We start from the raw sequence: 20,667 nt of genomic DNA, 5'->3' as shown, positions 1-20,667 counted from the left end.
TTATTTAGGTTGCCTTTTTCATTATTGTCAAGGAAATAGGCTGCAATTCGATTAAGGTGCGGATTTTAAAGGGGGGGGGGGCGGGTGGCGGAAATATCCTAGCTTCACTGACCCTCTTGTGAAGCAGTTCACATCAGAAGTCTACTCAAATAAAGTTGCCAGTGTGTTATTCAGACTGAAGACCGCGATCGGGATTCCAGAGCATTTGTATTTCGTTACTGCTCCCCCAGTTATTTCCATCTGCGGGCAAAAGGATTGGCTGGCTTGCGTTGGGAAGAGCGGAGGGGACCAATGGGCGTGTGATTCCTCATCCTTGTGCGAGTTTGCATTGTAGTTCTGAGAAGCACACACATGATTAATGACAAGAGGGAAGGCTAAGGCTGACTGCTGGATCACTAATTCCCCATCCCTTTCCCCCCCCCCCCCCCCCCTTCTCTCTGCATATTCCATCGCTGCGTTTCTTCATGGTTTTTTGTCTTTTTTCTGCCTGGCCCCTGAAGCCTATTTCCCCACTGGTTCCCCACTCCCCCCCTGTGAACACCCAGCTCCAACCCTACAACAACTAGCTGCCTAGTGTGGTGAGTTTGCATTAAAACCAAGAAGTCTGCGATTTAAAAACTGCTGATGTAACCCTGTAATGGATTAAGACAACTGTGTTTTTTTTTTCTTTTTGACAGTAACATAGTACCAGAGACCCGATAAAGAAAATCAGAGTATCATTTATTTATTTTTTGACATGAGATTTTTGGCCGCTGGTACAGCAGATCGCTGTGTTTCTTTTGTGCTGCTTAATTGAAATTGGCCCTTGATTGCTCAGAAGTGCACAATTTGTTATAAAATGTGAGATAATGATATGTAATTGTACAAGCCTCATTTTCCTTTTTAGCTGATTCCACTGCTTCACAGCATATCTCTGTCTTAAAACGATGCAGGAGGAGTGGGTATGTTGAGAACAACTCTATTTGAAATATATCTCTATTTTAATGTTGCCCTTCCAACCTGATCAGCCTTAACCATATCCCTATACTTAACGATAACCTTACCTTAAATCTTATCAAAGGCGCAGGAGGTTTGAGGGGTGATCTTGTCGAGGTGTATAAAATCATCAGGGGAATAGATTGGGTGAATATCTATGGTCTTTCACCCTGAGTGAGGAAATCGAGATTTCAAGATCAATTTTTTTTGTCACATGTCCCAATTAAGGTACAGTGAAATTTGAGTTACCTATACTGATCATGAACCAGAGGGCATTTATTCACAAAATGCTGGAGTAACTCAGCGGATCAGGCAGCATCTCAGGAGGGAAGGAATGGGTGACGTTTCGGGTCGAGACCCTTCTTCAGACTGATGTCAGGGGCGCGGGACAAAGGAAGGATATAGGTGGAGACAGGAAGACAGTGGGAGAACTGGGAAGGGGGAGGGGAAGAGAGGGATCAGAGGGCATAGGTTTAAGGTGAGCAGGGAAAGATTTAGTAGCAACCTGAGGGGCAACTTTTTTCACAAAGAGGATGGTTCATAAGTTCAAGGAGCAGAATTAGGCCCATTTGGCTCATCACGTCCACTCCGCCATTCATTCGTGGCTGATCTATCTCTCCCTCCTAACCCCATTCTCCTGTCTTCTCAGTGGAGGTTATAGGGAATGAGCTGCCGGAGGAGGTAGTTGAGGCAGGTACAATAAGAACATTTAAAAGATACCTGGACAGGTGCAGGGATAGGAAAGGTTGTGAGGTGATACGGGCCAAACGCGGGCAAATGGGACTGATGTAGATGGGGCTGCACATTGGTCGATGTGGACAAGTTGGGCAGTTGGGTCTGTTTCTATGCTGCGTGTCTCCAAATACCATCCTGTGAGTAAGATCACCATCTATTCCCTTTGCAACTGCAATCTATGTTGATGATGTACATTTTCCACCACTGTTTACATGCTATTGAGGACGTGCAGCGTAGGTTTACTGGGTTAATTCCGGGAATGGCGGGACTGTCATATGTTGAAAGACTGGAGCGACTAGGCTTGTATACACTGGAATTTAGAAGGGTGAGAGGGGATCTTATCGAAACGTATAAGATTATTAAGGGGTTGGACACATTAGAGGCAGGAAACATGTTCCCAATGTTGGGGAGAGTCCAGAACAAGGGGCCATAGTTTAAGAATAAGGGGTAGGCCATTTAGAACTGAGATGAGGAAAAACTTTCTCAGTCAGAGAGTTGTGAATCTGTGGAATTCTCTGCCTCAGAAGGCAGTGGAGGCCAATTCTCTGAATGCATTCAAGAGAGAGCTGGATAGAGCTCTTAAGGATAGTGGAGTCAGGGAGAAGGCAGGAACGGGGTACCGATTGAGAATGATCAGCCATGATCACATTGAATGGCGGTACTGGCTCGAAGGGCCGAATGGCCTCCTCCTGCACCTATTGTCTATTGTCTATTGCTTCTGCAAGGCTTCTCTTTGGATTGGTTTCCCAAACCATGTCCATTCTTCTCAACAATGGAAGGGTCAACAATGCATGTGTTTCACTCAAGTCCTGTTCCTCCAGAGATTCAAAATGGAGAAACAACTGTGTTTATATGTAACATAATAGCCCTTTCATTTGTAAAACTCGCGTTCATTAAGAATAGCTATGTAAAATGTATCCTCGATTCCAAGAAAAAATATTAGAAACCGCTGCCCAAAATGGAAAGGACTGCTTAATATAAAATGCTTTTACACCAGCATAAGATGATGATGGATTCGATCCCCTCTCATTGTGGGATGTAGCCCAGTCCAGACGTCCCCATTGACTCCATCTGCACTTCACGTTGCCTTGAGAAAGCAACAATTAATCAAAGACTATCTACCTCATTGGTGACCCTCGGACTATCCTTGATCGGACTTTGCTGGCTTCACCTTGCATTAAACATTATTCCCTTATCATGTATCTGTACACTGCAAATGGATCAATTGTTATCATGTGCTGTCTTTCAGCTGACTGGTCAGCACGCAACAAAAGCTTTTCACTGCACCTCGGTACACATGATAATAAACTAAACTCAACTGACTTGTCCCACCCGGGTCATTTCATCTCCCCGCTCCCGCCCGGCAGAAGGTGCAGAAGTTTGAAAGCGCGCACCACCAGACTCAGGGACAGCTTCTTCCCCTCTGTGATCAGGCTTCTGAACGGCCCTTCCATAAGCTACGGCACTGTCCGATTCACCTCTACCCCATTGCGGACATTGGACTTTATCTGTGGAGCTGACGCGCTACAATGCTGAGAACTGTATTCTGCACTCTGTATCTTCCTCTTTGTTCTACCTATTGTAGGAGAGTTTGACTTGATTGTATTTATGTAGAGTATTACAAGATGCTGGAGTAACTCAGCGGGTCAGGCAGCATCTCAGGAGAGAAGGAATGGGTGACGTTTCAGGTCGAGACCCTTCTTCAGACTGTATGTACTCTATGTAGAGTATTAGGTTTATTATTGTCACGGTTTGAGGTACAGTGAGAAGCTTTGTTTCGCACGCTATTCACATCAGAAATACCATGCATGGATACAAGCAGTTCCAACTCAAGTACAACAGGACCGCCCCCCTCCCCAGACATCAGTCTGTAGAACGGTCTCGACCCCAAACGTCACCCATTCCTTCTCTCCAGAGATGCTGCCTGACCCGCTGAGTTACTCCAGCACTTTATGTCTACCCATTGACCTGACCTCCACAGCCGTCTGTGGCAATGAATTCCACAGATTCACCACCCTCCCTCTGCCTAGTGCTTGTGGAACATCGTGAGCAACGTTCTCTCCTCAGCTGGCAGTGAAGCTAGTTTAATTGTTCATATAGAGCATAGTTTATCGTGGAAATTTCCACTGACATAAATCTGACAATACCACTATTTCATCAGTGTTGGAGTGATTTGCAACATCTAAAAGCTGGTGGAAACGCTTTATGTTTATAAGTTAGATCTTTCTGTTTGTTTGTCTGCGAACTATTTTCAATTAATTCTTCCTGTAGATCCACACGATGGTCTTTGAAGAATCTTAATGGTTTCTGATGAGAATTTTGCAATGATTGACTGCTTTAATTTACATATTATAACCATACAGGATGGTATACATGTTACATTGCATTTGCCTCATTGTGTTTGATTTCCATGAGGATCGAGTAGCTGGAACTTTGTTTATGCTAATCCAACAACATTGGGCAGGCTAGTAAAATATCCGAATGCAATGAATGTTTAGCAAGGAACTGCAGATGCTGGTTTAAACCGAAGATAGACACAAAATGCTGGAGTAACTCAGCGGGACCATGCAGCATCTCTGGAGAGAAGGTACGGGTGATGTTTCAGGTCGAGACCCTTCTGAAGAAGACTAGTATGAAGAAGGGTCTCAATGCATAACGGCATCCATTCCTTCTCTCCAGAGATGCTGCCAGTCCCGCTGAGTTGCTCCAGCTTTTTGTGTCTATCTTCAAATGCAATTCATACAAGTCTTAAGGTCATAAGGGATAGGAGTAGAATTAGGCCACTCGGCCCATCAAGTCTACTCCGCCGTTCAATCATGGCTGATCTATCTCTCTGTCCTAACCCCATTCTCCTGCCTTCTCCCCGTAACCTAAACTCGAGAGGTTTGAAAGTCAATAGACAATAAACAATAGGTGCAGGAGGAGGCCATTCGGCCCTTCGAGCCAGCACCGCTATTCAATGTGATCATGGCTGATCATTCTCAATCAGTACCCCGTTCCTGCCTTCTCCCCATACACCCTGACTCCGCTATCCTTAAGAGCTCTATCCAGCTCTCTCTAGAGGTTTGAAAGTCCTCCATCAAGAGCTTTGGCAGGTAGGAACATGGCCTTCTCCCACCACCGACTCATATCCTGGTGGAGCTGTGACTGAACAGCAACAACAAACTAACTTTCCCCTGCAGTGTGTGGTTTAAAAATCAGAGTCAAGAGTCAAGAGTGTTTTATTGTCATATGTCCCGATACGGAACAATGAAATCCTCACGTGCAGCAGCACAGCAGATATGCAGGCGCGGTACTCTGTAAAACACGGAAAAATCAACGGCAAAAAAAGTCTGGAGAACATGGATAGGCATAATTTGGTATGGGATCCTGACTCGAAACGTCACCTATCCATGTTCTCCACAGATGCTGCCTGACCCGCTGAGTTACTCCAGCATTTTGTATCAATTTCCCCTATCAGTTTGATGTTCAATCAAATTATTCCATAATTTTTTATTTTTTTTTAGCAGTCCCTTGGAAACAAGGATGACTTCCTTCCATTCCAGTTTTTGTGTTCTGACATGGCTAAATAAAGCACTATCAATCTGATGAAGGGTTCCAACCTGATACGTCATCTATCCATGTTCTCCACAGATGCTGCCTGACCCGCTGAGTTACTCCAGCACTCTGTGAAACGTCACCTATCCATGTTCTCCACAGAAGCTGCCTGACCCGCTGAGTTACTCCAGCACTCTGTGAAACGTCACCTATCCATGTTCTCCACAGATGCTGCCTGACCCGCTGAGTTACTCCAGCACTCTGTGAAACGTCACCTTTCCATGTTCTCCACAGATGCTGCCTGACCCGCTGAGTTACTCCAGCACTCTATGCCCTTACCTGTTTGTATTGTCATCAATAGGTCGGCATAGTGGCGAAGTGGTAGAGTTGCTGCCCCACAGCGCCAGAGACCCGGGTTCCATCCCGACTACGGGTGCTGTCTGTACGGAGTTTGTACGTTCTCCCTGTGACCGCGTGGGTTTTCTCTGGGTGCTCTGGTTTCCTCCCACAATCCAAACAAGTACAGGTTTGTAGGTCAATTGGCTTGGTAAAATTATAAATTGCCCCTAGTGTGTGTGGGGTAGTGTTAGTGTGCGGGGATCGCTGGTCGGCGCGGACCCGGTGGGCCGAATGGCCTGTTTCCACGCTGTATCTCTAAACGAAACTAATAGAAGCAAAGGAGCCATTTATCACAAGGTTACACCTTGCTCAGTGATACCCACTCGCTCCCTGAGTGTAGGATGGTGTTAGTAATGGGAGCACAGTGGTTGTTACTGGGCTAACACTCACGGCAGCCAGCGACAAGAGGTCAAACAGGTGATCAGCACAGCCCTGCTGTACGGGCAGCGAGACACCCCTGCAATGCCGGCCAATTACCCACAGCTTTAGTGCAATGTGAATGTGCGGAAATCAGCCCGGCATTTGTTAAATACGAATATTATTCCCTTTGATCAGCACAACTTGAACATGGTCGACATGCTCGTTAATGCTCCAATCAATCAAACAGGAACGCAGGATAACAAGAGAATTGATGTTTTAATTTTGTCTTTTTGATTATACGTATGTATATATATATATATGTGTGTGTGTGTGTGTGTGTGTGTGTGTGTGTGTGTGTGTGTGTGTGTGTGTGTGTGAGTGTGTGTGTGTGTGTGTGTGTGCGAGCGTGTGTGTGTGTGTGTGTGTGTGTGTGTGTGTGTGTGTGTGTGTGTGTGCGTGCGTGTGTGAGTGTGGGTGTGTGAGTGCGTGTGTGTGTGTGTGTGTGTGTGTGTGTCTGTGTGCGTGTGTGTGTGTGTGTGGGTGTGTGTGCGTGTGTATGCTTGTGTGTGTGTGTGTGTGTGTGCATGTGTATGCTTGTGTGGGTGTGTGTGTGTGTGAGTGTGGGTGTGTGAGTGTGGGTGTGTGTGTGTGCGTGTGTGTGTGTGTGTGGGTGTGTGAGTGTGGGTGTGTGTGTATGTGTGTGTGCGTGTGTATGCTTGTGTGGGTGTGTGTGTGTGTTTTTGTGTGGGTGTGTGTGTGTGTGTGTGTGTGTGTGTGTGTGTGTGTGTGTGTGTGTGTGTGTGTGTGTGTGCGTGCGTGCGTGCGTGCGTGCGTGTGTGTGAGTGTGTGAGCGTGTGTGTGCGTGTGTGAGTGTGGGTGTGTGTGTGTGTGGGTGTGTGTGTGAGTGTGTGTGGGTGTGTGTGTGAGTGTGGGCGTGTGTGAGTGTGGGTGTGTGTGTATGTGCGTGTGTGTGCATGTGCGTCTGTATTCTCTTCTCCTCTGGCCACACACTTTATTCAACTCTCAGCAGTAAAAGGAATTAAATAATTCAGTAATATAGCAATAACCAGCGACAGAGTGCTATATTCTCCATAACCACCAGCGTGTGGCCTTAGTTCACAGATCAGTCATGGTCTCAGTGAAAGGACTAGAGTATTTCCGGCTGACCTCTGTTTCTGCTACCTGCACATATTGTAGAAACATGGAACTGCAGATGCTATTTTACACAAAAGAACACAAAGTACTGGAGTAACATCCTGGCAGCATCTGTGGAGAACATGGATAGGTGACGTTTCACAGAGTGCTGGAGTAACTCAGCGGGTCAGGCAGCATCTGTGGAGAACATGGATAGGTGATGTTTTGGGCTGGGACCCTTTTTCAGATTAACAAGGGGCAAGGACTTGTAATGGAATTCTATTTCACACGTGGTCAACCCATTCCCTCTGATTTAGAGGTTTTTATAAAAGGAAATGTTGTATTTATCTTCACTGTTCCTTTGTTCCCATTTACTCAAGTTTATCTTTTTAAACAGCTACTTTCCTCTTCTGATTGCACCAATAATTCAGTGGTTTGAGAGCACATATGTGCAATATTGTCACATGGAGCTTGGTATAGTGCGATTCCTTTGTGGCAAACCCAGCACAAGATCAGGCCCTTCAGCCCACAGTGTTTGTGCTAAACACAATATCAAGACCAAGTCTTGACCACGGTGGCGCAGCGGTAGAGTTGCTGCCTTACAGCGAATGCAGCGCTGGAGACCCGGGTTCCATCCCGACTATGGGCGCTGTCTGTACGGAGTTTGTACGTTCTCCCCGTGACCCGCGTGGGTTTTCTCCAAGATCTTCGGTCTCCTCCCGCACTCCAAAGACGTGCAGGTTTGCAGGTTAATTGGCTTGGTGTATGTGTAAATTGCCCCTAGTGTGACAATAGACAATAGATAATAGGCGCAGGAGGAGGCCATTCAGCCCTTCGAGCTAGCACCGCCATTCAATGTGATCATGGCTGATCATCCACAATCAGTACCACGTTCCTGCCTTCTCCCCATACCCCCTGACTCATTAAGAGCTCTATCTACCTCTCTCTTGAAAACATCCAGAGAATCCACTGAATGTCTGAAGAAGGGTCTCGACCGAAACCTCACCCATTCCTTCTCTCCACAGTGTGCAGGATAGTGTTAATGTGCGGGGATCACTGGTCGGTGCGGACTCGGTGGGCCGAAGGGCCTGTTTCCGCGCTGTATCTCTAAACTAAACTAAACTAAACCAAGTCTTATCTGCCTGCACTTAATGCACATCCCTTCACTCCCAATGCCTGTCCAAATGTCTTTTAAACGCCACTATCGTATCTGCCTCCACCATCAACCCAGGCAACGCATTCCAGGCCCCCACCACCCTCTGTGTAAAACAACCTGCCCCGCAAACCTCCTATAAACTTTGCCCCTCTCACTTTATCGCGATGCGCTCTGATAAATGATTTTCCCATCCTGGAAAAAATGTCTGATTGTCTACCCTACCTGTGCCTGTGGAATTCTCTGCCTCAGAAGGCAGTGGAGGCCAATTCTCTGAACGCATTCAAGAGAGAGCTAGATAGAGCTCTTAAGGATAGCGGAGTCAGGGGGTATGGGGAGAAGGCAGGAAAGCTTTTTGTTGCGTGCTAACCAGTCAGGGGAAAGACAACACATGATTACAATCGTACCATCCGCAGTGAACAGATACATGATCAAGGGAATTACATTTTAGTGCAAAATAAAGTCCAGCAACGTCCGATTAACGATAGTCCGAGGGTCACCAATGAGGTAGATAGTAGTTCAGGACTGCTCTCTGGTTGTGGTAGGATGGTTCAGTTGCCTGATAACAGCCGGGAAGAAACTGTCCCTGAATCTGGAGGTGTGCGTTTTCACACTTCTATACCTCTTGCCCGATGGGAGAGGGGAGAAGAGGGAGTGGCCGGGGTGAGACTGGTCCTTGATTATGCAGCTGGCCTTGCCGAGGCAGCGCGAGGTGTAGATGGAGTCGGTGGGAGGGAGTGTGTGTGCGATGGTCCGGGCTGCGTCCACAATTCTCTGCAATTTCTTGCGGTCTCGGATGGAGCTGTTCCCAAAGCGTTTACACAGGGATGTTGAAGGGGCTTACCATCCCAAGTCAGCTCACAGAGGGTCAGATGAGCAAAGTTTGGATGTGCAGGAAGGAACTGCAGATGCTGGTTTACACCGAAGATAGACACAGTGTGCTGGAGTAACTCAGCGGCTCAGACAGCATCTCTGAAGAAAAGGATTAGGTGAAGTTTTAGGTCGAGACCCTTCTTCAGATGCTAGGTCACGGGGAGAACGTGCAAACTCCGTACAGACTGCACCCGTAGTCAGGATCGATCCCGGGTCTCCTACACTGTAAGGCAGCAATTCTACCGCTACGCCACCGTGCCACCCCAGTATATGTAACATATATATTTCACAGCCATTGCATATTATACACCAATCAGCCAAAACATTTTGACCTGATGAACCAACACATTATGCCCACCTGCCTAATATGCTGTTGGTCCTCCGTGTGCAGCCCCATATGCAGCAGGGTGCGATGCACTGTGTATTGTGACACGTTCCTCCCGTGACCACCATTAACATTTTCTGTGACTTGTGCCACAGTCGACCTTCTGTCGGTTCGGACCAGATGGGATAACCTTCGTTGCCCTCGCGCATCGATGAGCCTTGGGCGCCCAACACCCTGCCTGTCGCCGGTTTGTGGTTTGTCCCTCCTCGGACCACTGTCGGTAGGTACTCACCACTGCTGACCGGGAGCACCCCACAAGCCTTGCCGTTTCAGAGATGCTCTGACCCAGTCGTCTGGCCAGAACAATTTGGCCCTTGTCAAAGTCGCTCAGGTCTTTACTTCTGCCCATTTCCCCTGCATCCAACACATCAACTTCAAGAACTGACTGTTCACTTGCTGCCTAATATATCCCACCCCTTGACAGGTGCCATTGTAACGAGATAATAACACTTCGCCTGTCAGTGGTCATAATGTTTTGGCTGATCGGTGTGTATATATATATATATATATATATATAAAGTTAGATGCAGTTTTCTGCGTGCATGATTTGCGAATGGATATGAACTACCCTGGAGAAAATTGTAAAATATGTTCAACGTGCAGCTATTTGTACATTACAAAATGTTCACATCATTTGCCAATGCACTAAATTATTTACAACAGTGGCAATTTATTGATCTTATTTTTATGAAGAATCATTTTATGGCATTTTAAGAGCTGAGGTACATAATGGATGCTTTCTGCGCCTGCTTTCAGTCTTTTAGTTAATGTGCAAAACCGTGACACAGCAAGGTAACAAATTTTAATTTGCACGCTGAAATATCATCGTCCTTAATGATGGCTTGATGAGGAAGATCTAATTGTAAAAGCATCCTGTACGACAGTCGAAAGAGAAACAGTGGCCTGTCTCAGAGGCATTGAATAATGGGCCAGGACGTATATGACATTGAAACCTCATGTGAATGCAAACTGAATATTAATCAATAAATGGTTTGAATTTTAAATTTCCGTCTCTGCTGTGGGATGGCAGACTTTGCTTGCAGGTTCCTGTATATGGAAAGAGGCCTCAACATTCACAGCGAAAACTCAACTAATCAATGAGCTCGGGTCTTTGTGCAACAACTGAGCATTTTCTAATCTTTCCCTTGTACAACAGACAATAGACAATAGGTGCAGGAGGAGGCCATTCGGCCCTTCGAGCCAGCACCGCCATTCAATGTGATCATGGCTGATCATTCTCAATCAGTACCCCGTTCCTGCCTTCTCCCCATACCCCCTGACTCTGCTATCCTTAAGAGCTCTATCTAGCTCTCTCTTGAATGCATTTAGAGAATTGGCCTCCACTGCCCTCTGAGGCAGAGAATTCCACAGATTCACAACTCTCTGACTGAAAAAGTTTTTCCTCACGTCCTCAGGTACGTATGACCTGGCTAGGGTTGCCAACTTCCTCACTCCCAAATACGGGACAAAGGGTGACGTCACCGCCCCGCGCCCCACGTGACCTCACCCAGCCAGCGGCCACGTGCTCCCGCTCCACCAACGGCGGCTGCCCGGGCGCCGCCTAACAGAGGTTGCGTATCAACCCGCCTCCCGGCCCGGGCGGCCGCCGTTGGTGGAGCGGGAGCATGTGGCCGCTGGCTGGGTGAGGTCACATGGGGCGCGGGGCGGTGACATCACCCTTTGTCCCGTATTTGGGAGTGAGGAAGTTGGCAACCCTACTAATACGGGACAAGGGCGGTCCCGTACGGGACAAAATACGGGATGTCCCGGCTAATACCCGACAGTTGGCAACCCTATGTACCTGCACATGGAAAGAGGCCTTAACATTCATAGCAAGCGCTCCTGTGTGGAATTTAAACTTTAAAAACTCAACTGATCAATGAGGTCGGGTCTTTGTGCACCAACCGAGCATTTTTGTATCTTTGCCCAGAGTCTCTTGTACGTATGACCTGGCACTTTGTGGTGTCATGTTTCCTCCACTGTCTCTTAGTCATAGAGTCACAGAGTGATACAGTGTGGAAACAGGCCCTACGGCCCAACTCGCCCACACCGGCCAACAATATCCCAGCTACCTTTCCCACCTGCCTGCGCTTGGTTCATACCCCTCCAAACCTGTCCTATCCATGTACCTGTCCAGCTGTTTCTTAAACAATGGGATAGTCCCAGCCTCAACTACCTCCTCCGGCAGCTTGTTCCATACACCCACCACCCTCTGTGTGAAAAAGTTACCCCTCAGATTCCTATTAAATCTTTTCCCCTTCACCTTGAACCTATGTCCTCTGGTCCTCGATTCCCCTACTCTGGGTAAGAGACTCTGTGCGTCTACCCGATCTATTCCTCTCATGATTTTGTACACCTCTATAAGATCACCCCTCATCCTCCTGCGCTCCATGGAATATCTCTTCCTGAAGTATTCTTTGTCACTAATCCCATCTTGAATCCTCTTCCTTGCAAAGTCCTGGGTTCTACCATTGCCGAACAACCCCACCAGTATCGATCTGGGATGGGGGTGGAAACAGGCGCAACCGGAAGAACAACGGGCAGGGAGATGGTCATGGGGAGAACGCGCAAACTCCACTCAGACAGACAGCGGCCGAGGTCAGGATGGAACCTGGGTCTCTGGCGCAGTGAGGCAACAGCTCTACCCGCTGCACCACCGTGGTCCCATCTACCCCTCTGAAGTCCACCTACATATTCTGAACGGCCGTTTTTACTGAATCTGACCGACGGGGCAGGTTGAGTGCTTGGCCACACATCCATTGACACATCCAAAGGCTAAGATGACCAAGCCTTTATTGTTCACACATTGAGTATTTCTGCTGACTGACACAGACCCCATGATGGACTGTCATCCTTATCGCAAGTTCACAAGTTATAGGAGTAGAATTAGGCCATTCGGCCCATCTAGTCTACTCCGCCATTCAATCATGGCTGATCTCTGCCTCCTAACCCCATTTTCCTGCCTTCTCCCCACAACCCTTGACACCCATTCTAATCAAGAACTTGTCTATCTCTCCCTTAAAAATATCCACTGACTTGGCCTCCACAGCCTTGTGTGGCAATGAGTTCCACAGATTCACCACCCTCTGACTAAAGAAGTTCCTCCTCATCTCCTTTCTAAAAGAGCGCTCTTTAATTCTGAGGCTGTGCCCTCTAGTCCTAGACTCTCCCACCAGTGGAAACATCCTCTCCACATCCACTCTATCCGGGCCTTTCATTATTCTGTAACTTTCAATGAGGCCCCCCCTCGTCCTTCTAAACTCCAGCGAGTACAGGCCCAGTGCTGTCAACGCTCATCGTAGGTTAACCCACATTCCTGGGATCGTTCCTGTAAACATCCTCTGGACCCTCTCCAGATCCAGCACATCCTTCCTCGGATACGGGGCCCAAATCTGCTCACAGTTACTCCAAATGTGGCCTGACCAGCGCCTTATACAGCCTCAGCATTACATCTCTGTTTTTGTCTTGCTGTCCTCTTGATAGACAATAGACAATAGGTGCAGGAGGAAGCCATTCGGCCCTTCGAGCCAGCACCGCCATTCAATGTGATCATGGCTGATCATTCTCAATCTGTACCCCGTTCCTGCCTTCTCCCCATACCCCCTGACTCCACTATCTAGCTCTCTCTTGAATGCATTCAGAGAATTGGCCTCCACTGCCTTCTGAGGCAGAGAATTCCACAGATTCACAACTCTCTGACTGAAAAAGTTTTTCCTCATCTCAGTTCTAAATGATTGATATAAACGCTAGCATTGAATTTTCTTTCCTTACTACCGATTCCACTTGCAAGCTTGCTTTATGGGGGTCTTTCACCAACCCCCGCATCATCTTGAGCTGTTGTGATGCAGTGTTTGCCTCAATAAAGATTCACTCCACTCACAGTGGATCCCACCAAATTATAATCTCAGAAATCCCATTTATTGAATTTAATTTTCCAAGAGAACCTTTTCATTAATTAAAAGCATAGACATCTTGAATGTAATTTTAAGAGCATTTGTCTAATTTTAATATTTATTTTTGGACTGCTTCTTGGCAGCGTTAATATTTTTACACACATATCATTATGAGGCTGAACTGCTGATTTGCAGTTAAGGCTGCTCCTTGCAAGTAATATGGATTGAAATTACAGAAAGTGCTTCAGAATAATTATTGATCTGAAGTTCTCAGCTAGTCAGGGTCCTTTTTGTAAGTGCATCTCAGTGAATTAATTACACGAGGAGAAATAATTTGCAAAACTGAACATACTGCAATAAAGGCGATGCAGGACTCTTGCATAGAACACAGAGCGCTAGAGTAACAGCAGATCGGCAAGTCTGACCAAGGGTCCCGACCCAAATCGTAGCCCAACCTTGTTCTCCAGGGAAATGTGTAGGAAGGAACTGCAGATGCTGGTTTACACCCAAGATAGACGCAAAGTGCTGGAGTAACTCAGCGGGACAGGCGGCATCTCTGGAGAGAAGGAATGGGTCACAGTTCGGGTCGAGACCCTTCTTCAGATCTGAAACATTGCCCATTCCTTCCCTCCAGAGATACTGCCTGACCCGCTGAGTTACTCCAGCACTCTGTGAAACGTCACCTATCCATGTTCCCCACAGATGCTGCCTGACCCGCTGAGTTACTCCAGCACTCTGTGAAACATCGTCAATCCATGTTCTCCACAGATGCTGCCTGACCCGCTGAGTTACTCCAGCACTCTGTGTTCCATTCTAAATTAAATCATGGTGGAAGAATGGAAATCTTGTCTGGTTAATTTTACATTATTAGCGGTGAATCTTTTTTTTTTTTTTTTTTTTTTTTTTTTGAAAAGCATATGTACAAATCGAAATAAGAAAAAACACATTTGTTACAAAGTTCTTACATAGCTTCAATTTTTAAATTTTTGAAGAGAGAAAGTAAAAATATAAAACTATAAACTTGGGGAGAGAGAGTAAGAGGGTTAAAAAAAAAAAAAGGATCTAACAATAAAAATTAACGGGAGTAGATCCGGGAGACAAAAACCACAGCTGTACATCCAACCCCCAACTCAAGTTTCAACTTTTTATTTAAATTTTTTTTATTTTAGTCCTGTGCCAAACCCATTTACTTTTCTAAAAATTCAATAAATGGAGACCATATTTTTAAAAATAACTCAGGTTTGTCGATTAAGGCAAACCTTATTTTTTCCAAATGCAGGGTCTCTGTCATTTCCATAGTCCACATTTTAATTGTGGGGGTTATTGGTTTTTTCCAAAATTTAAGTATTAGTTTTTTCGCAGTTATTAGACTGTAATCAGCGGTGAATCTTGCACGCAACATGATTCCATGTCTTATTTGTACAATCACAGCCTGTCCGTGGTGTGATCAGTCAGTGTGCTCTCTAACGTACAACTGTTGAAGCTGCAAAGAATGTTTTGTGACATACTAAATCCCCTCGGATATTCTCACGTGTTAGTTCAGTTGAATTTGATCAGGACCATCTTCAATATCTCTCTACGTCACCATCTATATCTCTTGTTTCACTTTCCCCTGACTCTCAGTCTGAAGTAGGATCTTGACCCGAAACTTCACCCATTCCTCTTCAGAGATGCTGCCTGACCCGCTGAGTTACTCCGGCTTTTTGTGTCTACCTTCGGTTTAAACCAGCATCTGCAGTTTTTTTTCCTACACAACCCGCCTCCCGGCCCGGGCGGCCGCCATTGGTGGAGCGGGAGCACGTGGCCGCCGGCTGGGTGAGGTCACGTGGGGCGCGGGGCGGTGACGTCACCTTGTCCCGTATTTGGGAGTGCTATAGTTGGCAACCTTGAGTGACCATTTTTTAAAGTTATTTAGCGATATGAATAGGAAGAGTTTAGAGGTTTAGTTTAGTTTAGTTTAGAGACACAGCGCGGAAACTGGCCCTTCTGCCCACCGGGTCCAGGCCGACCAGCGATCCCCGCACACTAACACTATCCAACACACGCTTGGAACAATTTACATTTTTATACCAAGCCATTTAACCTACAAACCTACACGTCTTTGGAGTGTGGGAGGAAACCGAAGATCCCAGAGAAAATCCACGCAGGTCACGGGGAGAACGTACAAACTCCGTACAGACAGCACTCGTATTCGAGATGGAACCCGGGACTCCGGCGCTGTGAGTCAGCCCGGTGCGAAGGAGGAAATGCAGGCATGTGGGACCTGTACACTGTGCCAACTTGGTCAGTATGGACAAAGGTGGGCTGAAGGGCCTGTTTCCGTTCCGTACACATCTGTGACTCTGTGACTCTGCACAGAATTATAATCATGTACAGCATTCATTATTACCTCTCATCATAAAAAAAATTAACATATTACTGCTTATAAGTGAAGACGTAGGCTTGTACACACTGGAATTTAGAAGGATGAGAGGGGATCTTATTGAAACATATAAGATTATTAAGGAGTTGGACACGTTAGAGGCAGGAAACATGTTCCCAATGTTGGGGGAGTCTAATGGCATGTTGAAGAAACCTAATGGCATGTTGGTCTTCATAAGAAGAGGAGTTGAGTATAGGAGCAAAGAGGTCCTCCTGCAGTTGTACAGGGCCCTAGTGAGACCGCACCTGGAGTACTGTGTGCAGTTTTGGTTTCCAAATTTGAGGAAGGACATTCTTGCTATTGAGGGCGTGCAGCGTAGGTTTACTAGGCTAATTCCCGGAATGGCGGGACTGTCATATGTTGAAAGACTGGAGCGACTAGGCATGTATACACTGGAATTTAGAAGGATGAGAGGGGATCTTATTGAAACATATAAGATTATTAAGGAGTTGGACACGTTAGAGGCAGGAAACATGTTCCCAATGTTGGGGGAGTCCAGAACCAGGGGCCACAGTTTAAGAATAACGGGTAGGCCATTTAGAACGGTGATGAGGAAAAACCTTTTCAGTCAGAGAGTTGTGAATCTGTGGAATTCTCTGCCTCAGAAGGCAGTGGAGGCCAATTCTCTGAATACATTCAAGAGAGAGCTGGATAGAGCTCTTAAGGATAGCGGAGTCAGGGGGTATAGGGGGAAGGCAGGAACGGGGTACTGATTGAGAATGATCAGCCATGATCACATTGAATGGTGGTGCTGGCTCGAAGGGCCGAATGGCCTCCTCCTGCACCTATTGTCTATTGTCTAAGACAAATTTGATTGATCAAAATGGTGAACCGAATCTGTGTCCATCGTGATATTTTTGAAAGGGAATCGTGGTAACAATTTCTCAGCAAATTTCAGAAGTCCTAATCTGCTGCAATATAAGAACAATTCTTGATATAAAATAGGGGGAAAACGAATAAAGAAACAACACAGGGCGGCACGGTGGTGCAGCGGGTAGAGCTGCTGCCTCACAGCGCCAGAGACACGGGTTCCATCCTGACTACGGGCGCTGTCTGTACGGAGTTTGTCCGTTCTCCCCGTGACCTGTGTGGGTTTTCTCCGGGTGCTCCGGGTCTCCTCCCACACTTCAAAGTCATGCAGGTTTGTAGTTTAGTTCAGTTTTAGTTTATTGTCCCGTGTACCGAGGTACAGTGAAAAGCATTTGTTGCGCGCTAACCAGTCAGCGGAAAGACAATACACGATTACAATCGAGCCGTCCACAGTGTACAGATACATGATAAGGGAATAACGTTTAGTGCAAGGTAAAGCCAGTAAAATCTGATCAAGGATAGTCCGAGGGTCACCAATGAGGTAGATAGTAGTTCACCACTGCTCTCTGGTTGTGGTGGGATGGTTCAGTTGCCTGATAACAGCCGGGAAGAAACTGTCCCTGAATCTGGAGGTGTGCGTTTTCACACTTCTGTACCTCTTGCCCGATGGGAGAGGGGAGAAGAGGGAGTGGCCGGGTTGAGACTGGTCCTTGATTATGCTGCTGGCCTTGCCGAGGCAGCATGAGGTGTAGATGGAGTCAATGGAGGGGAGGTTGGTTCGTGTGTGTGATGGTCTGGGCTGCTGGCCTTGCCGAGGCAGCGTGAGGTGTAGATGGAGTCAATGGAGGGGAGGTTGGTTTGTGTGTGTGATGGTCTGGGCTGCATCCATAATTCGCTGCAATTTCTTGCGGTCTTGCTGTTCCTCGGTTAATTGGCTTGGTATCATTGTTAAATAATTGCCCGATGTGTGTGTTGGATAGTGCTGGTGTGTGAGGATCGCTGGTCAGCATGTTCTCAGTGGGCCGAAGGGCCTGTTTCCATGCTATGTCTCTAAGCCACACTGAATGCAATAGGCTGGCTTCTACACGTCCAACAGTCTATGAAAGCCTCCTCGCGCAGCGCCAAGAAACGTCTTCTGTTTATTTATAACTCTTCCGGAGTTAAAGATAATCCTGAAGAACAAAATGAGGTCAGATTTAGATGTACTGTTAAGCATTTCTGAAATTCGACAGATCGCAGTGTGGAGGGACCGATGCTAAAGAGGAACAGGTCAAATTATACAAATTATGCAGAGTGCTGTGAAAAGCTGCTTAATCCATTTCTAAGCATCCTTTTTTTTTTTGGCCCTTCTGCGGTTTCCTTGCGAAGCATCTTGAAAGGCGAGGTGCAGTGAAGTGATGTGTAGGAGTCCTATTGTGCGAAAAATTATCGTCCTCAGCAAATGTAGACCAGTGCTGACATCAGCTAATCAGAGAAAAGTGAATCTTGGCAGGTATAAATTTGAATAAAAAGGGATTATTTAACAAGGCATGGAATATTTCTTCGCCTGATTTCATACTGAGAATGTCGGACGGAAGCTGGTTTATGAGGATATTGAAAATATCTCCACCCTTCGCTGGCTGTTGAGGGTAAAATGCTGCTTTTGTTGGAAGCAGGTCACACGGGTGAGGGTGAAGAGGTGTAAAGACCTTCACTGATACAACAGGAATGGTTGCAGGTAATTAAGTGTCCTTGTACAAGATGATGCTGGCTTTCATGCATTGGCACCTGACCTTGGTTGAAAGTAATTGCTTTGCACAAAATGTGTTGGCTTAGCAATGGGTCGACTGGGCTTGTCTTCACTGGAATTTAGAAGGATGAGAGGGGGATCTCATAGAAACATATAAAATTCTTAAGGGACTGGACAGGTGAGATGCAGGAAAAATGTTCCTGCATTCAGCAGGTCAATAGACAATAGACAATAGGTGCAGGAAGAGGCCATTCGGCCCTTCGAGCCAGCACCGCCATTCAATGTGATCATGGCTGATCAAGGTCAGGTCAGGCAGCATCTGTGGAGAACATGGATAGGTAACATTTCACAGAGTGCTGGAGTAACTCAGCAGGTCAGGCAGCATCTGTGGAGAACATAGATAGGTGACGTTTCACAGGGTGCTGGAGTAACTCAGCGGGCCAGGCAACATCTCTGGAGAACATGGATAGGTGACGTTTCACAGAGTGCTGGAGTAACTCAGCGGGTCAGGCAGCATCTCTAGAGAACGTGGATCGGTGACGTTTCACACAGTGCTGGAGTAACTCAGCGGGTCAGGCAGCATCTCTGGAGAACGTGTATAGGTGACGTTTCACAGAGTGCTGGACTAACTTAGCAGGTCAGGCAGCATCTCCGGAGAGAAGGAATTGGTGACGTTTCGGGTTGGAACCCTTCTTCAGATTGAGCAGACAAAATGTGGAGGAAGTCTGTGCGGATGTTTAGTTTTGTTTAGGTTAGTTTAGAGATACAGCGTTGAAACAGGCCCTTCGGCCCACTGAGTCTGCACCACACTATCCTACACACACTGAGGACAATTTACATTTGCCCAGCCAATTAACCTACAAACCTGTACGTCTTTGGAGTGTGGGAGGAAACCGAAGTTCTCGGAGAAAACCCACGCAGGTCACGGGGAGAACGTACAAACTTTGGTTTATACCGAGTCTGAAGTCAGAAGAAGGACCTAAATGAAAAACCTTGTGCTATTCAATTCATTTTATTGGCAACGTATCTTATGTTTTATGAAGTGGATTGGATTGTTTTACAAAATTTTCATATCTGTTTCATATTATATTGTAAGAAAATAACTGCAGATGCTGGTACAAATCGAAGGTATTTATTTCACAAAATGCTGGAGTAACTCAGCAGGTCAGGCAGCATCTCAGGAGAGAAGGAATGGGTGACGTTTCAGGTCGAGACCCTTCTTCAGACTGATATATCATATTATATTGGATGCAGTAAATGAACGAACATCTATGTTATTGAAGGTCATCAATTTGACTCATTAACTCTGTTTCTCCCTCCAACGTTGCTACCTAATGCCTTGGAAGTTATGAAGTTTCTAACATCTGCAAAATTTTGATTTTGCTTATTAGTTTAGTTTTTAGTTCAGTCTGTTGTCACGTGTACCGAGCGAGGTACAGTGAAAAGCTTTTTTATTGCGTGCTAACCAGTCAGCGGAAAGACAATACATGATTACAATCGAGTAAACATATAATCACGGTGGCGCAGCGGTAGAGTTGCTGCCTCACAGCGCCAGAGACCCAGGTTCCATCCCAACTACGGGTGCTGTCTGTACGGAGTTTGTACATTTTCCCCGTGACCACCGTGGGTTTTCTCCGGGTGCTCCGGTTTCCTCCCACACTCCAAAGATGTGCAGGTTTGTAGGTTAATTGGCTTGGTATAAAATGTAAAATTGTCCCTAGTGTGTGTAGGATAGTGTTAGTGTGCGGGGATCGCTGGGCGGTGCTGAAGGGCCTGTTTTCGTGCGGTATCTCGAAACTAAAAAACTGAACCATCTTGTATGCAATTTTTAATAAAACTATATTGATGCGCAGTGCACAATGTTTTGTAATACTTGGTATGGATTTGTTGGGATTCGCAGGCCTGTTTATGCAGCAGGGATTTTATGAGATAACACGTCTCTTTTCAAACATCAGTTTGGCATTAACTGAACATGACCCGGGCAGAATCAACACTGTAACCCGAGTACACTCCAGCTCAATATCATCTTCAATATTACACAGGAAAATTGATCTCACGATCGGTGGAATAATTCTCAAATTATTCCCATTTCAACGTTGGCCAGTCACCACCCTTCTCCCCGTAAAGCAGCCCCTACCATTGCTTGCAATGTTAAAGCCAGACTTTAACTTGTTAACATGCGTTGATTTTACAATTTTACATGCTTTAGTTATTAGTTTATTAAATTAAACATTGATTGGTCACAACATCAAAACAGAAGAA

At 46.3% G+C, this 20,667-nt stretch overlaps 1 protein-coding gene across 10 annotated transcripts in view; it reads left to right on the top strand.

Moving 5' to 3' along the window:
- The window catches only part of rbfox1 (RNA binding fox-1 homolog 1), a 743,628-nt gene that overhangs the window by 527,582 nt on the left and 195,379 nt on the right, over positions 1–20,667 (top strand). Inside the window, exon 1 of one of the 10 annotated variants that reach the window (XM_078417594.1) lies at positions 430–578. The exons of the other annotated variants lie outside the window; for them this stretch is intronic. The gene's annotated coding sequence lies outside the window, so the exon portion shown is untranslated. Of the gene's footprint in view, positions 1–429; positions 579–20,667 lie in introns of those variants that run through there. 10 annotated transcript variants of the gene reach the window in all.

Source organism: Rhinoraja longicauda, chromosome 21 (assembly GCF_053455715.1).
Source record: "Rhinoraja longicauda isolate Sanriku21f chromosome 21, sRhiLon1.1, whole genome shotgun sequence".
In the NCBI taxonomy this organism is placed as follows: Eukaryota; Metazoa; Chordata; class Chondrichthyes; order Rajiformes; family Arhynchobatidae; genus Rhinoraja; species Rhinoraja longicauda.
This window is presented reverse-complemented; position numbering and strand designations above follow the sequence as displayed.